Raw genomic sequence first — 16918 nt, forward strand, 5'->3', positions numbered from 1 at the left:
AATAAAATGATACGACCAAGACAAAAACTGTGGTATTTTGCAAATATAATAAGAAACGCAAATTCCCTGTGTAAATGTTTAACTTTATTAGCAGCGTCCTCCTGAAAACCGCCAACAACATCTACCCCTTAATGCATTCTGGCCGCTATAGTAACGTGTAACTATTTCTTTTAAAATGAGCCGTACAACTACAACACGAGAAAAGACCCAGGGAAACTGAGTCAATGATAAAAAACCCTGAAAAATCATAAAATTTTACACCCGAGCCGCCCTCAACTCTCGCGGCCCGATACCAAACGACTCAAGGACCGGTACCGGTCCGTGGCCCGGGGGTTGGGGACTGCTGATGTAAACAACATGAAAGCATGCCACAAAGCTCAGATCATCTCAAACTAGTTTCTTGAACATGACAATGAGATCACTGTACTCAGTTGGCCTCCACAGTCAGCAGACCTCAATCCAATAGAGCGACATTGTGGATGTGCAGCCAACAAACAAACTGCATGTCCTCTCAATATTGACCAAAATCTCTGAGGAATGTTTCCAGCACCTTGTTCAATCTGTGAATGAAGAATTAAGGCATCACTGAAGGCAAAGGGAGGTCCAACATTATTCCATTTAATATTGCTTCACGATTGCGTACCAGCTTTTCATAATTATTTCACTCTGTAAACCAAATATTGAAGGATATGGAGCCCTTATTGTTTTTAATTGTATATATATATATATATATATACATATATATATATACATATATATATACATATATATATATATATATATATATATATATATATATATATATATATATATATATATATATATATATATATATACCTATATATATATATATACCTATATATATATACCTATATATATATATATACCTATATATATATATATATACCTATATATATATATATATACCTATATATATATATACCTATATATATACCTATATATATATATACCTATATATATACCTATATATATATATACCTATATATACCTATATATATATATATATATATATATATATATACATATACACCTATCTGCTTATAACCTCAAGTGGCTACACTGTTGCATTGGCTTCATTTTTTATCCCAGCAGTTGCCGCATGCTTGAAACAGGGAAGAGTCGGTAATACAGCCCTGCCAAAAGCTTATATTTTGGTACAAATTAAAGAAATGAGACATTGTGTGCCAGCGCATGAGCTTTACAGGAGCTGGTGAGTGGATTATGTGACCTTCGGACAGAACCAGAATAATGGTTTCCTGTTTTTTACGCTAAGCTAACTGAATGCTGTGTATGTTTGCTGTACAGATCTGAGACTGGCATCGGTGTTGTCATCTAACAGTCTAACACTTGTGACTCTTCAGTTTTTAAAGTTGCGTTAACTAATCGCATTAACATCTCCCGATCCTTACAGACAGAGTTGCAAAATTTGTTTACAAGAGCTAACTCCTGTGTGGCAGACACAGTAAGCTCCGGTCTAAAACAGGATAATGGTATTTCTCAAGAACCAGACAGCCAGCATACCTCCCATAGCACTTTCCAGTGATGACATTGTCCAGAAGAGATAAGCCAGAGGAAATGAGTCTAGCTGACAATGAGTTTGTTGTTTAGTTGATTGGTCATACAGGTACAGTAACTGTAAGCAGGCTCTGACACGTTCCTATCTTCTCTTCTTTGTCTCCTCTCCTTCTGCAATGCTTGCTGCCAATCACATGGATGCACCGCCTTCATTTTTTAGGATCCTCCATCTCTTACTTTGTTTTTCTTTCTTTTCTTTTTCTTCTTTTTGGTTGAACTTCTCTATCAGCCAGCTGGGAGTGACTGCCTTTGAAATCTGAGGCCCTCTGGGGGCCCACACATACAGTAATGACAGGGGTACTGGAGCACCTGCTCAGGTTTTGGGCTGGGCTGTCCAGCTTTGATGGGGTTAGGCCCTCCTTTCATTTTACTGCTGATTTTCTTCAGATTACTCTCAGCAGGCCAAGGGGCACCATAAAACATCATACTCCACTGGAATGCCTTTAATAGTTTGCCAGTCTCAACATAGTGCATCCCTGGCTGGCAAGGTGCTTTTATGAGCTGAGATTCTTGTGTGCCCACCCGTTGGTCCGGATACCCACCTCAGCTCATTGGCCCACATCGGATGGTGAGGACAGAAGAAAGGAGCCACTCTCTCCTGGTTACAGAGCAGAGAACAATGTCTTCTCTCTTCTTCCTTCTCAGATCCCAGCATCTTTAGTTTGAGATGTGTAACTTGATATGGTGTCGAACCCGTCCAGTAACTTAGCCTCTCAGGAAGGGAGACGTACACTCAGACTCTTGTCCAGACAGTCCACTCAGACTCATCCCCCTCCGCATGCCCTCATTTTCCACTTCTTCCTCATTCCCATCTTCCTCTTATTTTCTTTTCATACATTCATCCTTCTTTCCCCATTTATGCTGTCTGCTTTGTAACCTAAGTCAAATCCCTCCAGATTGTCTTATTATCCTCGAGCAAACAGACGCACTGCGTTGCCGTTGTCCAGTGAAGCTGGGAGTTTTATTTAAGGTCTGCATTGAAGGCTTCAAAGCGTTTTCACATGCAGGGGCTTTTGTTTCTGGAACTGGAAGAACCAGTCTGACCACACTGGCCTTTGAGAGGGCTCACAGTGCACAAAGAAGTGAGCAGGAGGGAAGGGTGTAGTGTAACTAGGAACATACAGAGCTCGCTTAGCTTAGTCCAAAATGTTGATATGGGCCCAAACCATCTGTTTAGACCAGTGTAAAGTCTTCCTGCAGGTCAGTGGCTGAAGCAGTTTCCTCTTTATCCACGCACCTCCCAGCTGCCATCGCAGGCTGGGAAACACGAGTCATGTGATGTCATCATCAGTAGCGAGGGTGACAGAGAGAAACAGGGCGTGCATGGGATCAGGAGCAGAGAAGTGAAGTTTCAGGTGGACAAACACAGGTAAACAAGTGTTTTTTCCTTCTACATTTCCTACTATTTAAAGACACTCTTAGTGTAAAAAAGTTAACTTTGCCTCTCTGTTCACCTCATGTCTGCTTATGATTTGGGTTTAGATTTGTTTACAATGTTCCTTTTATAAAAGTGAAAGTACCTCAATTCTGGTTTCAGCTCAAAGATCCGTGTATCTACTAGCATTTAATACGCAGCCCCGATTTCTCCAGGGAAAACTTGACTAATTTGCATGCCAGTAACCTTAAAATGCTCTCTAATGCACTGAGATTTAAGGCAGCGCTGTCAAAGAGCAGCCTAAGCTGCAGAGAGAAGAGGGAAGCATCCTGATTGTTAATCACTTTGCCCACGAGGAATTCTTGTTTGCAGTGAAGCTGATTTGGAATTAGCTAACTTTATAACTGAATCTTTTCCCTACGGGGATGTGACGTCACTCGGAGCAGCAGAATCAGCCTTCCAGCTTGGAAGTGATGTGCTAATTAACGGTTAATTATTGAATGGTCCAGAATGAAGCCGTACGGTCCTCAAATAATAATAAACGGGGGTACTTGCCTTCCAGCGAGCGTTGCATTGAGAGCTCATTAATAATATCACGCTTTCTTTTTCTGTTATATCTGAATTATCTCTGGTCTGATGGTCTATTTGTGTCTCTGGAATTCCCCCTGAGGTCTATTCATGAATTCTGTACCCAGGCTGAGCAATTAGATTTAATTTAACTGACTGTGTTCTCCAGTCAATTAAATTAAATCTAATTGTTTTTGAGATTTTTTTATTTTTGCAACAGCAATCAAAACAAAACAACCTCATCTAGGTGATATTTCGCATATCATAGTTTTTCTTGCGGCTTTTGTTGTTAGTGTAAACTCTCTACAGTAAACTTATGACCTCATTTGGCTGAATAAGGTGTTTTCCAGTAGCACTCAATTCATTTACAGGGAAACTTCAGCCAGGAAGGGGGGGGGACACTGATCTTCTGACTGGGCATCGGCCTTCGTCAGCATCAGTGTTTACTACCCGACATCATCCCTCTTCAGTTCTCTCTCTCTCTGGTGCAAATGAGATCAGAAGGATTTGCTGGGATGTGATCGGCAGAGCAGTTTCACCTGCACACGGGTCACTCCACGTGTGCCTGTTAGCTTCTGAGTCCAAACCAATTTTTAGCTGCGGTGCATCCGTTTTCCCATGTTGATTGTGCCGAGTGTGTGGCCTAACATCCAGGGCGTCCCGATGGATGCTTGCACACTCTTTGCAGCTGTTAAGTGGAATTGATTCAGGTGTCGGTCGATGTGGGAACCACTCAATTTCCATCGATGTAATCACAGAACGGTGACTCCTGCGTGAACCGCTCCAGGAAACAAAGAAGCCACAGTGAGTCTCTGCTCACCCCTCCTTACTGTAAAGAATTTAATAAAAAGCCTTTATCAGCTCAGTTTAACATTATGTTACCTGCAGCCTATGATTATGTGGCTGAATAATCGGTCACTGAGTTGTTGTTGTTGGGCTGCCGTTACCAGGTTCTCATGGGAATAAAGTTACTTTTGATAACAGATTAAAAATGTCCCAAAGCCCTCAAAGTCCTCCAGCAGGGGAAACGGACAACATCAGCCACATCAGAGCTCCACGTGTTAAGTAACGGCATGGCACATTTAATCATTACCCAGTGAGAAATGTAAGGAATGTGGGTTTGTTTCCTCACACTGCTCTCGGTGGACTTATGCTCTGCGCTGAACATGGCTCTGCTGATAGCAGCAGTTGGCAAACACTATACAGGCTTTACCTGTTATCCACAGAAACCAAGCAGAACTTGAACTGGATTCAGAATCAAGTGTAATAAATATCATGCCGTTGTTACAAATGCCAGCGAAGGTGAGTAAAGAAATATTTTAGCATGTTGCTGGTTTTATAGCTGTTGGTTTTCTTTTTAAAATACGGAAAATACAGAAAAAAAATCTATATTTTCCTTTTACAGAATGCCGGACATGCATTTTCTCAGCATGTCAGGCATCATAAACTGCATATTAATACAAAATTATCACGCAGATTAGATTTAAGTATGAAAGTAAGAAAATTATAATCCAGCGCCAAATTGTGTCATTCTTGGTTAGTTGAAATTGCACAAGCTAAAGAGTAAACGATGCGAAATGCTGACCAGTTCATGAGCAGCGAACCTTACATTTAGAAGGCAAAAAGTGAGAAATGAACCATGAAAATCACCATAATAAGTTTATCTTGATAGATAAAATGAAAAAACAGCATAACAATGGCACGTGTCATCAGGAGCTTGCTCGGTGAGGCACTGTTGGGTTTCCCTTTATAAAGTCAGATATCTTTGAGGTTATTGTTCCGTACAAATGAAACTGCACTGAATTGAACAGCTTCAGTTCTTCGTGGCTTTTATTCTCTATTCCTCTAAAGCGCTGCTGTAGGGTGGGAGCAGCATTCTCCCCCATATTTCTGCACTCTGTGTTTTGATGATGGCGGTGGAGAGCGCTGACTAACACATCCAACACGTCCAAATTCTCCCATAAAATGTTCAGTTTGGTGTAAATCTGGACTGTAAAAGTCAAAAGCATATTATTAGAACAAAGAGCAACTCTCTTCTCTGTATTGATTTGAAGTGACCTGCCTCCTACCAACAAAGAAGAGCTGCTGCTGGATCCTATCACTGAAGGGGTCAAGGATTCAGTTTTTCCTCCGTAGTGCATTGCCTAAAAAAGGCTTTCTCTGCATATTATTGGTTTCAGGAAAATAAGATTTCTCTCCCTCTGTTTTTTTGTCCTTTTTTTGTTTTTACACCATTTCAAAAAACAATTCTCTAGTAAATCTTAGCATTTTTAATGAGTTCGGCTACCAAAAAAAATAGCAGCGCTCTTTAGTGTGCTACATTCTTTATTTTCATATCCTCCACGTGTGTCATTTTCATATTTAAGACCTTAGCTAAAAAGTTGCTTTAAAAACAACACCTACAATCAGCAAAATTTCTTGGCAACTCTTTGATTCCTGATTAGCGTCAAATTCTTTTCCCATCATAGAGTTGTCAGTAAACTCCGGACTTCTGATTGCTAAACCTGATACTGCTGTAACTGCAAACTATGATGCATTTCACGTGGGAGAAGAAATCCCGACTGTTGTAGCAACAAGTACTGTAATAGGAAGGGCTTATGGAACAATACGTTGTTTAGTTTGTTCAGAGATTAAGGCCTTCATCTCGGCTCCCACGCTACTATCTAACTCATCGTCTCTTGTGGCTGAAGAGCAGTTTTTGTTTTGAATAGCGGACCCACATGTTTTTCTAAAGCTTCGTTTAAAGCGTCTTGTGGAACTAGTCGTGTCGTCCTGTATCATTTCTATTTTTTATTAGATGCAAGCCAAAGCCTGAGTCAGAATTTGTACAGTTATATTTGTGAACATATGGAAATGCTAACAATTTAGCACCATCAGAAATCCAATAGGAACGTGTAAGTTATGGGAAAAGATGGAATAGCAACAGCCCCATCCTGTATGTCATACAGCTTATATCATCATCAGCTATTTACATTGATTGTTATACATTTCTTTTATGTTGTTTGCGAGCCTTGATCTACCTGTAAGTCATAATCATACTCATTTGAGCAGTGTTTAAAAGCGACACGTTTACACAGACACTAAAAGAGGAAACAACTTTGAACACGTTAACCTTCCCATTAATATCAATAAAATCAACTGATTGTAAGGATAAAAATAAAGATGGAAATGACCACAAACGCAAAACAATACTTTAACCCTTTAAAGCCTGAACTATGAAATAATTTAAAAAAAGTTTTACACATAATTAATAATTTTTTTTTGAAATAATTAAATATTCCATCCATCCTCTTTAGATTGTCCTCATCAGGGTCACAGAGGGGCTGGATGTTGATGATCTGGTGCGACATGCAGTTGCTCTGTGGGATGGATAAGCATGTATGCTTTGTGGAAGTGTGATCTGTAAAGGAGTGAAAGGGGCAACCTAAAACAACAGTGAGGTCAGCTGCTCCACACAGCTGTGTATCTACACCTCAGCAGAACAAATCCACACAATCATAACTTCCCTAATCCTAAAACACCTATAAATATTTTTTTTGTCCTCGTAAGGGAGGGTCCCCGAAACATGAGTCATATCAGGACTAGACGAACGTAGACAAACCCACATGTAGAGGTTGAACTTATAACCTCACAGATGGAGCAACGCAGGCATTTGTCCAAACAAACTTGTGCAATTCTTTTCACACTGCAAATTGATCATATTTTAACAAAACCTGCTCTTATTACTGAGTCACAGTTACATAAAAACCACAGAAGGGATGTTGGTGCATAAATTCCCCCCATAAATAACACAAATAATACCCATGGCGCTGTGAGAGCAGGTGCCTGCGAGGGCTCTCCCTTGTGCTGTCTTGCCAAATCAAACTGATTTATGTAACATCAGTCAGCTACAGATCAATATGGTGCAGCCGGTCAATCCAGATAACACCAACATGGCTGCTGTGGTCATTGGATTCTTTGCAGAAATACTGCGAAGTCAACAGAGGCATTATAGCCAAAGCACACTGTGCAGGCCTGCGTCGATAGGCAAACTGATGCAAAGTGAGGAAACCCACATCAGCCTGAGAGGAAGTCATCACCTGATTTACTGAAAGGCAGACGCAGCCAGTCAGATCACAAACGTTAGACTTCTGTATCGAGCTGAAGCTCTCTTAAGAGTAATCCTGCAGGTTTCTTTTTAAAAAAAAAAACCCTGCTGAACTTTGAGTCTCACGTAAGTTTCGTGGTTTTCTTTTCTGGGTCAGTAATTGTTGATCCAGCTGTGGAAATTATTAGTTCGAGGTCTCATCTACTCAGGGATCAGAGCGATTAAGTTGCCAGCTCACATCCACTGACAACATCAATTTTGAGAGTAAAAGGAAAACAAGATGAATGATATGCATGTCAGGATTTTGTAATAAATATATGTGACATGCCACATGCAGCTGATACTGGTACTGGTGCTCAGTGGCTTCTGTTTTTATGTGAAGAGCATTTTTCTACCATATTAGTTTCTCTTCACTGGCTAAATTGAATCTAAAAGAGGTATTGAGACCTTGAGGTATTTCAAGTAAAGCACTGCACCACATGAAAGTACATAAAAGATGTGGTGTTGAAACTTACAAATCCACTGTTTCGCACACTATGTGTTTCAACCATTACCAAAGAACAGCTGCAGAAAGCACTTTAAAATCAGATGATTCTTTTGGATGAACCCTCTACAAGTGACTGCCTGAAATCTGGAACCCACAGGCGTCACCCATTCTTCCGTTTCCTCCCTTGAGATGCTCTGCCAGGCCTTTACAGCAGCCACCTTCAGTTGCTGCTTGTTTGTGGGTCTCTCAGCCTTCAATTTTGTGTGTAATAACTGAAAAGCATGCTCTTCTGAGCTGAGATCAGGTGACAGACTTGTCCATTGATAATGTCAGATTGCTTTGCCTTGAGTCTTGCAACATTTGTCTGAATCTGAGCAGAGCATATGGCCCTGTGCACTTCAGTCAGCAGTGACATCACCAATAAACACCAGTGACCAGGGTCCACAGGCAGATATGTGTGCACATGCAGTAACATTTATCCTGCCACATTTGACAGATAACACCATGTGTTTTGGTTTCATCTGTTCAAATACTTTTTTAAAGCAGGTTCTTTCAGGTTATTTCTGGCAAAGTCTTATCTGGTCCTCTCACTCTTGAGTGTAAGCAGTGGTTTGCGCCTCGTCTAAACCCTCTCTGTCTCTTGATTGTAGACTTTGACAATGATACATTTTAGTTGTCTCCTGTGGTCGTCCAGGTCTTTTGGTGTTGCTGAGCAGGCCAGTGCATTCCTACCTTTTAAGAATGCATCAGACTGTTGATTTGGTTATTCCTAGTGTTCCTAGTGTTATTTTGCTTCTCCAGCCTAATAATGGCCTCCATCACTCGCACTGTCTGAGGCTGAAATGCAACAGTGAAAGACCTAAACTGCAAATTCAACACTCTGAATCAGCTTTAGATATGCTGCTGCTTGTGAAATAATAAGGCAACAGGCCTCACTTTGCCATAAAACCGCTTATCAGTTAGTTGTCCATTAATTTTTAGTCTGAAAATTGGCAACTGTGTATACAAGTGGCTTTAATTCCTAGACAGTCAATGCAAAACTGTTGCTAAAGCCTTTGATTTACGACTAAAAGTCTTCACTTCAATCACATATTGATTGTTTGACTTCAAAACTGCTGCGGTGGCAAAATTATAAAGTTGTGGGGCGTTTTTTTCCAAACAAATTTGGGATCTAAGCGCATGGTGGAAACTTGCCATCACACAGTACGCCAGTCCTAAATCATACCCTACGTAATCATTCATTTTCCTCTAAATGAAACTATAATTTACAAAATGGATATCATGCTGTAACCAGTGATTAAGACCATAAGCTCAGTAGGAAAGTGTTTGCCGAGGTCATAAATCAAGCGAGATTCTAACAATTTCTTTCTTGTAGGTTTCTATACAGTCAAACTTCAATTTTAAGGCAGAGGAGCCTCCTTTTAAAACACAGGTGCTAATAGACACATTGGCTTTGCAGCTTTTCAGACCCCATAGGTACAGTTTATGAATTAAAATCAAACAACAGCCACTGATATCATTAAAAATAATTCCCCTCTCGCCACTGCGGGTGGTCTGTCCTTCAAGCTCGGGTCCTCTACCAGAGGCCTGTGAGGTTGAGGGTCCTGCACAGTATCTTAGCTGTTCCTAGGACAGCACTCTTCTGAACAGACATCTCGAATGTTGTTCCTGGGATCTGCTGGAGCCACTCGTCTAGCCTGGGAGCCACCGCACCTAGTGCTCCGATTACCACTGGGACCACTGTTATCTTCACTTTCCACACTTCTTAAGCTCTTCTCTGAGCCCTTGGTACTTCTCCAGCTTCTCATGTTCCTTCTTCCTGATGTTGCTGTCATTCGGTATCACTACGTCTATCACCACGGCCGTCTACCACCACTATGTCTGGTTGGTCAGCCACCACCATTTTGTCCGTCTGTATCTGGAAGTCCCACAGGATCTTAGCTTGGTCATTCTCCACCACCATAGGGGGCGTCTCCCATTTTGACCTGGGGACTTCCAGGCCATGCTCGGCACAGATGTTTCTGTACACTATGCCGGCCACTTGGTTATGGCGTTCAATGTATGCCCTGCCTGCTAGCATCTTGCAGTCTGCTATTATATGCTGAATTGTTTCAGGGGCATCTTTACACAGCCTGCACCTGGGGTCTTACCTGGTGTGATAGACCCCAGCCTCTATGGATCTTGTGCTCAGAGCTTGTTCCTGTGCTGCCATGATTAGTGCTGTCTGTGCCGTCTTTCAGTCCAGCTTTGTCCAGCCACTGGTAGGACTTCTGGATGTTAGCCACTTCCCATCCTTCCATGATGGTTCCTCTCCTTCCTCCTCTTTCTTGGGTTTTTGCTGCCTGAGGTATTCACTGAGCACGCGGTCGGTTGAGGTAATCTTCCTGATGTATTCGTGGATCTTTGTTGTCTCATCCAAGACTGTGGTACTGACACTCACCAGTTCCCGGCCTCCTTCCTTCCGCTTAGCGTATAATGAACGAACATGTGCAGTAATAGTAGGGTTTACAGACGAGGGTTCCTAAAATCCATCGGCACTTGCTTCGTGGAAATTGCAGAATGAAATGTCGGTGTCTGCTCTCAGCTAACTGCTCAGTAGCATGTATCTATAGCCATGACAAAATATGACCTTTAACCTCTGTATAAAAGGCTCTGGGATTTTATGTCTATGTTCTGCAATATTGTGTGGGGTGGAGTCGTAGGAAATGACGTAGGCAGAAGTTGGGGGTATCGCGATGCTACTTGAGAAGAGGAGATTTTTTCTGTGTTAGTTCTGTTACCTCGTAAGCTGTGTTCCTGGTTGCCATCCTTCACGTGATGCTCCGAGTGTTAAGTTCATGACTGGAAGTAAGTTTCCTTAAATATGTTCATTTTCCGATTCTGATGTTGGCCGCGGCTTTAGTTACATTCTACCGCATTGTAGCACCGCATTTTTTCATCTCGTGACTCGAAGCATGTGCCGCCGGCCGCCGCCATTATGTAGTAATTTTATTCGGCCACACGATGGCGCCAAAGTCCTTTGTTTACAGTTAGAGTGGATGTTTCGGCTATGTATGACATTCTCACTGTGTTTAATTGTGTCCTTTCTGTGTTTGGAGCAAGAGATGTAAGATTGGCGTAGTTCAAATTATATATGTCCTGTTATGTGTATATTCAGATGGATGTGTTGGTTTATTTCATGTAATCCTTTATATTTATCTTAGTGAAGCTGTTGCTGTATATATTTATATACTCATGGCAACTTGTTTGTTACTACAGACTGCTGGCAACACTGAGCATCTAGGTGGCAATAAAACAGCTGGCGGTGACAATCCAGCAAAGTGGAAGCCTGTTGTCCTCCTTCCTGTATCCTGACCGATACACCATCTTGTTAGCTGCTGAACCTAAAAGAACTAGCCCTCACCAAGTACTCCTCAACATTGGTCCTTCGAGCCGGATGAGTTATCAAGATGGAGCCAGATGGAGCGACATGTCCTGATGCAAGGCCTAAACGCCATACACGTCGACCAAGCCGGTTTGAGGACTTTGATGTTAACTATACAGGCCACCTCTTTAGGGAAATGCTGCAGTGGGATACCCCACAGCCTCACACAAGAAGCGACAGAGTTCAGCCTCAGTATAGTCATACGCCACCCCTCTACAGCGACAGGGATGGGGCCTATTACAATACACCCCCTCCACTGGGAAGAAGTGAACAAGATGTGGACCTTAATAGGAGCCTCTCACCTGAATTTGCACCTTCTAATTTGCTAGGGTCTTCAATACACACATTTCATACAGAATTCAGAGCCTTGCAGGCCGAAAGAGAGCAGCTACTCCAATCACAGCAAGTTTTACAGGAGGGCCTCAAAGAACTGAAGGAAGCAAAGAGTGACCTCAGAGAGCTGATTGAAGTGGCTCACCTGCTGAGGAAGGATATGGCTCACCTGACTGCCTCACAGCCTAGCACCAATCATCCCCCCAAGCGCGGTTCAGGAGAGGTATACACCACCCCTGAGACAATGCCACAGGAGGAGGATGAGGAGGTGTGGCCTGACCCACCGCCATGGCCTGAACCGATGGAAGAGTTGCACACAGGATTCTCCCAAATGAAGGTTGACGAACAATACTCCGATGATGGTGTACAGTACCACCCTCTACCCCGCACACCATATTTCGCTGGTGAGCCTTCGCTGCCTAGTCATCGCTGCACCCTATATCAGGACCCTGTGGTTAAGGATGGAAACACGTTTCATGCCCCTCCACAACACTCTGTGCCACCCCCCTGCTGGGCACCAAGTAAGACAGGTTTGCTCCCAACCAAGCCTGTTCCAGCCAGTTCCCCCTCTCTTGTCACTGGAGTAACCAGTGGGCACGGCAGCAACCCATCTGCTCCTCTTTCGGCTGAGCTAGTGTACAGGGGGCCCAAACCAACCATTCCAAGGTTCATTCATTCTGATCCCTCTGAGTTTGCTAGGCTCCGCATGGCTTTAGAGAACCTACTCCCTCCTAATGCTACTGAGCTCTTCAAGTATCAGATACTTGTGGACCACCTCAAACTAGATGAAGCTCGACTTATTGCCGATGCTTACCTGAACTCACCCAAGCCTTATACTGACACCATGGCAGCCCTCCACGACAAATTTGGACAACCTCATCAGCTCGCCTTGAGAAAGATAGCAAGTGTCCTGGATGGTCCTGAAATAAGGCGAGGTGACACAGTAGCCTTCCAAAGGTTCTCCCTTCAGGTGCAGTCACTAGTTGGGCTGTTACAAACATTAGGACTGGAAGGAGAAGCGGAGTTGAACTGTGGGTCCCACGTTGCCCGACTAATAAGTAAGCTTCCTGCCGAACAGAGAGCTGATTTTCGTCGACACCAGTTTAAACAGCCCGGGAGCACCTACACTCTGTACGACCTATCTGCATGGCTTCGTCAGGAGTCCTGGTGTCAAGGATTTGACGGCCAAGCAGGTGTAAGAAGCAGTAGAGAAAGGACCAGTGTAAAGGCTGAGGCCCGTCCAGGCCGACAAACCGTGACAGTCCTACATAACCTAAAGGGGCCATCAGAACACACTTTTTCACCAGTGAAGGAGAGTCGAGCTAGAGGGAAGGTTAAGAACAAAGCCTACTGTGCCTACTGTGAGAGCACAGAACACTATTTCAGCCAATGTGATGATGTAGCCAAGCTCTCCAAAGAGGAAATAAAGGACTGGATACAGGTCAACAAACGATGCTGGCGCTGTGCCCGAACTCATTTAGCTGCTCAGTGCACACTAAAGAAACCCTGCAGCCGCTGCCAGGGTAAACATCTGCTGGCTCTTCACGAGGTAAATGCCAGGACAGAAGGAAACAACGCTGGCATGGCTGCAAAGGAGGAAAGCTGCCTAACCAGTTCGGCTTCGGGCTCACTCTACCTTGATCGCCATGGGGCTGGCAATCGTGTCATGCTGAAGATTGTACCTGTGCTTTTGAGCCATGGAGAGCGGACTCTAGACACCTATGCTATACTTGATGACGGTTCAGAGAGGACCATGCTGCTCCCTGCTGCTGCAAAGACTCTTGGTCTGGCAGGCATCCCGGAGGACCTGCCATTACGAACCGTCCGCCAAGATATTCAGATGCTTCATGGACATACCGTATCCTTCAGCGTCTCTGCTGCTACCAACCCCGGATCCTACTACAAGATTGATGGAGCGTTTACAGCTGATCGTCTCAACTTAGCTCACCATACTTATCCTATCGACCAGCTGAGAAGGAAGTACAAATACCTGCATGGGATCCCGGTCCCTGCCCTGAAGGAAGCCAAGCCTCTGCTTCTCATTGGTTCAGACCAGCCACACCTGATCACCCCCATAGAACCAGTCCGCCTCGGCCCACCTGGAGGCCCAGCAGCAGTCCACACCCGGCTTGGCTGGACCCTTCAAGGGCCAAGTCTTTTCATGGGGCGGCAGACCCAGCCTGTCCTATCCCTGTATACATCCGCCCAATCAGACGAGTTGCTCAAACATGTGGAGCGGCTCTGGCAGGTGGACGTGGTGCCTTACCGATCCGAGAAAGAGGTCACTCGGTCGAAACAGGATCAGCAGGCTGTGGCCCTGCTCGAGGCAAGAACAACTCACAGGATGGTCGATGGAGTCTTCAGGTATGCTACACCTCTACTCCGTCACCCACAGATGCCGCCACTGAATGCACCAAAGGAATCAGTCATGCCCATGCTTCGAAGCACAGAAAGGCGCCTGTTAAAGGATCCCAGTCGGGCTGATGCCTACAGGGCAGAAATGCAGAAGCTGATCCAATCAGGAGCCGTGAAGGAAGTTACGCATGAGACTTCGCCCAAGGAGAACTGGTACATACCGCATCATCTTGTCAGTCATAACGGGAAGAATCGCCTGGTGTTTAACTGTTCCCATAAATACCTTGGACAGTCCCTGAACCAGTTCCTGTTGCCTGGCCCTACTCTTGGAGCTTCCCTGCTGGGGGTGCTGGTCAGGTTTCGTGAACACCCCATAGCTGTGAGTGGAGACATCAAGGGGATGTTCCATCAGGTACTGCTCCTCCCTGAAGACCGGCCCCTGTTGAAGTTCCTTTGGCGGGACTTAAAGGTGAATGAACCCCCTAAAATCTTCGAGTGGCAGGTCCTGCCATTTGGGACAACTTCAAGCCCCTGCTGCGCCACCTTCGCCCTGCAGCATCACGTGATGGAGCACACACAGCTTGACGACAGCCTGAGATTCTCCATCGAGAGGTGTTTCTACGTAGACAACTGCCTACAGAGTGTTGGCTCACCGGAAGAAGCGAGAGATCTGGTGGATCGGCTAAGAGAGTTGCTGAAATCAGCTGGCTTCGAGCTACGTCAGTGGGCTTTTAATGATCCAAGTGCCCTGAGCCATTTGCCTCCAGAAGCTAGATCACAGAGTCTGGATCTGTGGCTAGCCGAGGACAAATCCAACCCGCTAGAGACCACGCTCGGGCTCAGCTGGGACTGGAATACCGACTCCTTGGGTTATAAGCACAGGCCCGTGTCCTATGAGGTGCCAACCCTCAGAAACATCTATAGAGTCCTAGCCTCACAGTACGACCCTTTGGGCTATCTGTTACCCTTCACCACTCGGGCCAAGCTCCTTCTCAGGCAGTTATGGGATAAGAAGCATGGTTGGGACGACTCGAATCTTCCCTCCACCCTCCTGCAAGCTTGGTCTGACTGGGAGGTGGAGCTTCAGTTTTTACCTCACCTTACCTTCCCACGTGCCTATGTTCCTGCCAGTGCTAACTTAAAGGGGGCCATTCGTGAGGTGCACATTTTTGGGGATGCTTCTGAGAAAGCTTATGGAGCGGTGTCCTATATGAGGACTGTAGAACAGGATGGGCAAGTTCACCTCACCTTCATCCTAGCTCGCTCCCGGGTAGCCCCCAAACGAGCTCTCTCTATTCCCCGCCTCGAGCTCTGTGGAGCTTTGCTGGCAGCGCAGCTGGCCAGTACCCTGAATAAGGAACTCACCTCAGCGATTGAAAGAACAGTCCTGTGGTCTGATTCGACCACTGTTCTTACCTGGTTGAGCTCACAGTCCTGCCGCTACAAGGTTTTTGTAGGAGCCAGGGTAGCTGAGATACAGGAGTTGACGGAACACTGTACCTGGCGCTACATAGACTCAGAGAGTAATCCAGCGGATGACCTGACGAGAGGGAAGGCTCTGGCCGAGCTCAAAGTGCCTAATCGGTGGTCGAATGGACCCCCCTTTCTGCTCAACAGTCCTGACACATGGCCAGAGAACCCGAGCTCCGAGCCCAGTAATGACGAACTTGAGCTCCGGAAAACAGTCTTCTGTGGAACCTCTATCACCTCCACACCTACCTGTCAGGATGGAATGGTGTGCAAGACTTGGCAGGAGCTCTTGGATATTACTGTTAAAGAGCTTTGTGGTCAGGGACTCTCGACTGCGCCATCTAGGGCTGAGGACTATCAGAATGCTGAACAGGCCATTCTCCGGCAGGCTCAACAGGAGTCATTTCCTGAGGAGTGCAGATTGCTTTCAGAAAGGAAACCTGTCTCATCCAGAAGCCGCTTGCTTACCCTGGCACCTGAACTGGATACCTCAGTGGGCCTCATCAGAGTAGGGGGTCGGTTGCGACGCCTAGAAGGTCTTGACGGACCTATATTGCATCCGATTGTCTTGGATCCTTCACACCCTTTCACACGCCTGCTTATCCAGAAATATGATGTTGATCTGCATCATCCAGGCCCCGAACGGGTCTTCGCGGAGCTGCGGAGGTCTTACTGAATACTGCGTGGAAGAGAGGCAATTCGCAAGCACCAGCGAACCTGTCCTGAGTGTCAGCGTTGGAGGGCACAACCCTCTGTTCCCAAGATGGCTGACCTTCCAGCTGCTCGGCTTAGACTGTACAAACCAGCCTTTTACTCAACCGGTGTTGACTGTTTCGGGCCTATGTTTGTGAAGGTAGGAAGACGTCATGAGAAACGCTGGGGAATCATTTTCAAGTGTATGACGACGAGGGCGGTACATCTTGATCTCCTAAGTAGCTTAGACGCGGATGCGTTCCTCATGGCCCTGAGGCGATTCATAGCCAGAAGAGGGACACCGGCAGAGTTATGGTCTGACTGTGGGACCAATTTCAAAGGGGGAGAACGAGAACTCAGAGAAGCCTTTGCCAACATGTCAGAGACATTGCAAGGGAGGCTCGCCCGTCAGAAGATCAGATTCCAGTTCAACCCCCCGGCAGCCCCACATTTCGGAGGTGTATGGGAGAGGGAAATCCGTTCAGTGAAGACAGCTCTGCGCACCTGTGTGGGTTCCCAACCTCTTCACGA

At 45.1% G+C, this 16918-nt stretch overlaps 1 protein-coding gene across 2 annotated transcripts in view; it reads left to right on the forward strand.

Annotated features, from left to right (window-relative positions):
• n4bp3 (NEDD4 binding protein 3) overlaps nucleotides 1–16918 on the forward strand; it is a 34263-nt gene that overhangs the window by 4702 nt on the left and 12643 nt on the right. The window contains exon 1 of one of the 2 annotated variants that reach the window (XM_080306794.1): nucleotides 2827–2965. The exons of the other annotated variant lie outside the window; for it this stretch is intronic. The gene's annotated coding sequence lies outside the window, so the exon portion shown is untranslated. Of the gene's footprint in view, nucleotides 1–2826; nucleotides 2966–16918 lie in introns of those variants that run through there. 2 annotated transcript variants of the gene reach the window in all.

The sequence above is a fragment of the Astatotilapia calliptera genome, chromosome 2, assembly GCF_964374335.1.
Source record: "Astatotilapia calliptera chromosome 2, fAstCal68.1, whole genome shotgun sequence".
NCBI classification, from domain to species: Eukaryota; Metazoa; Chordata; class Actinopteri; order Cichliformes; family Cichlidae; genus Astatotilapia; species Astatotilapia calliptera.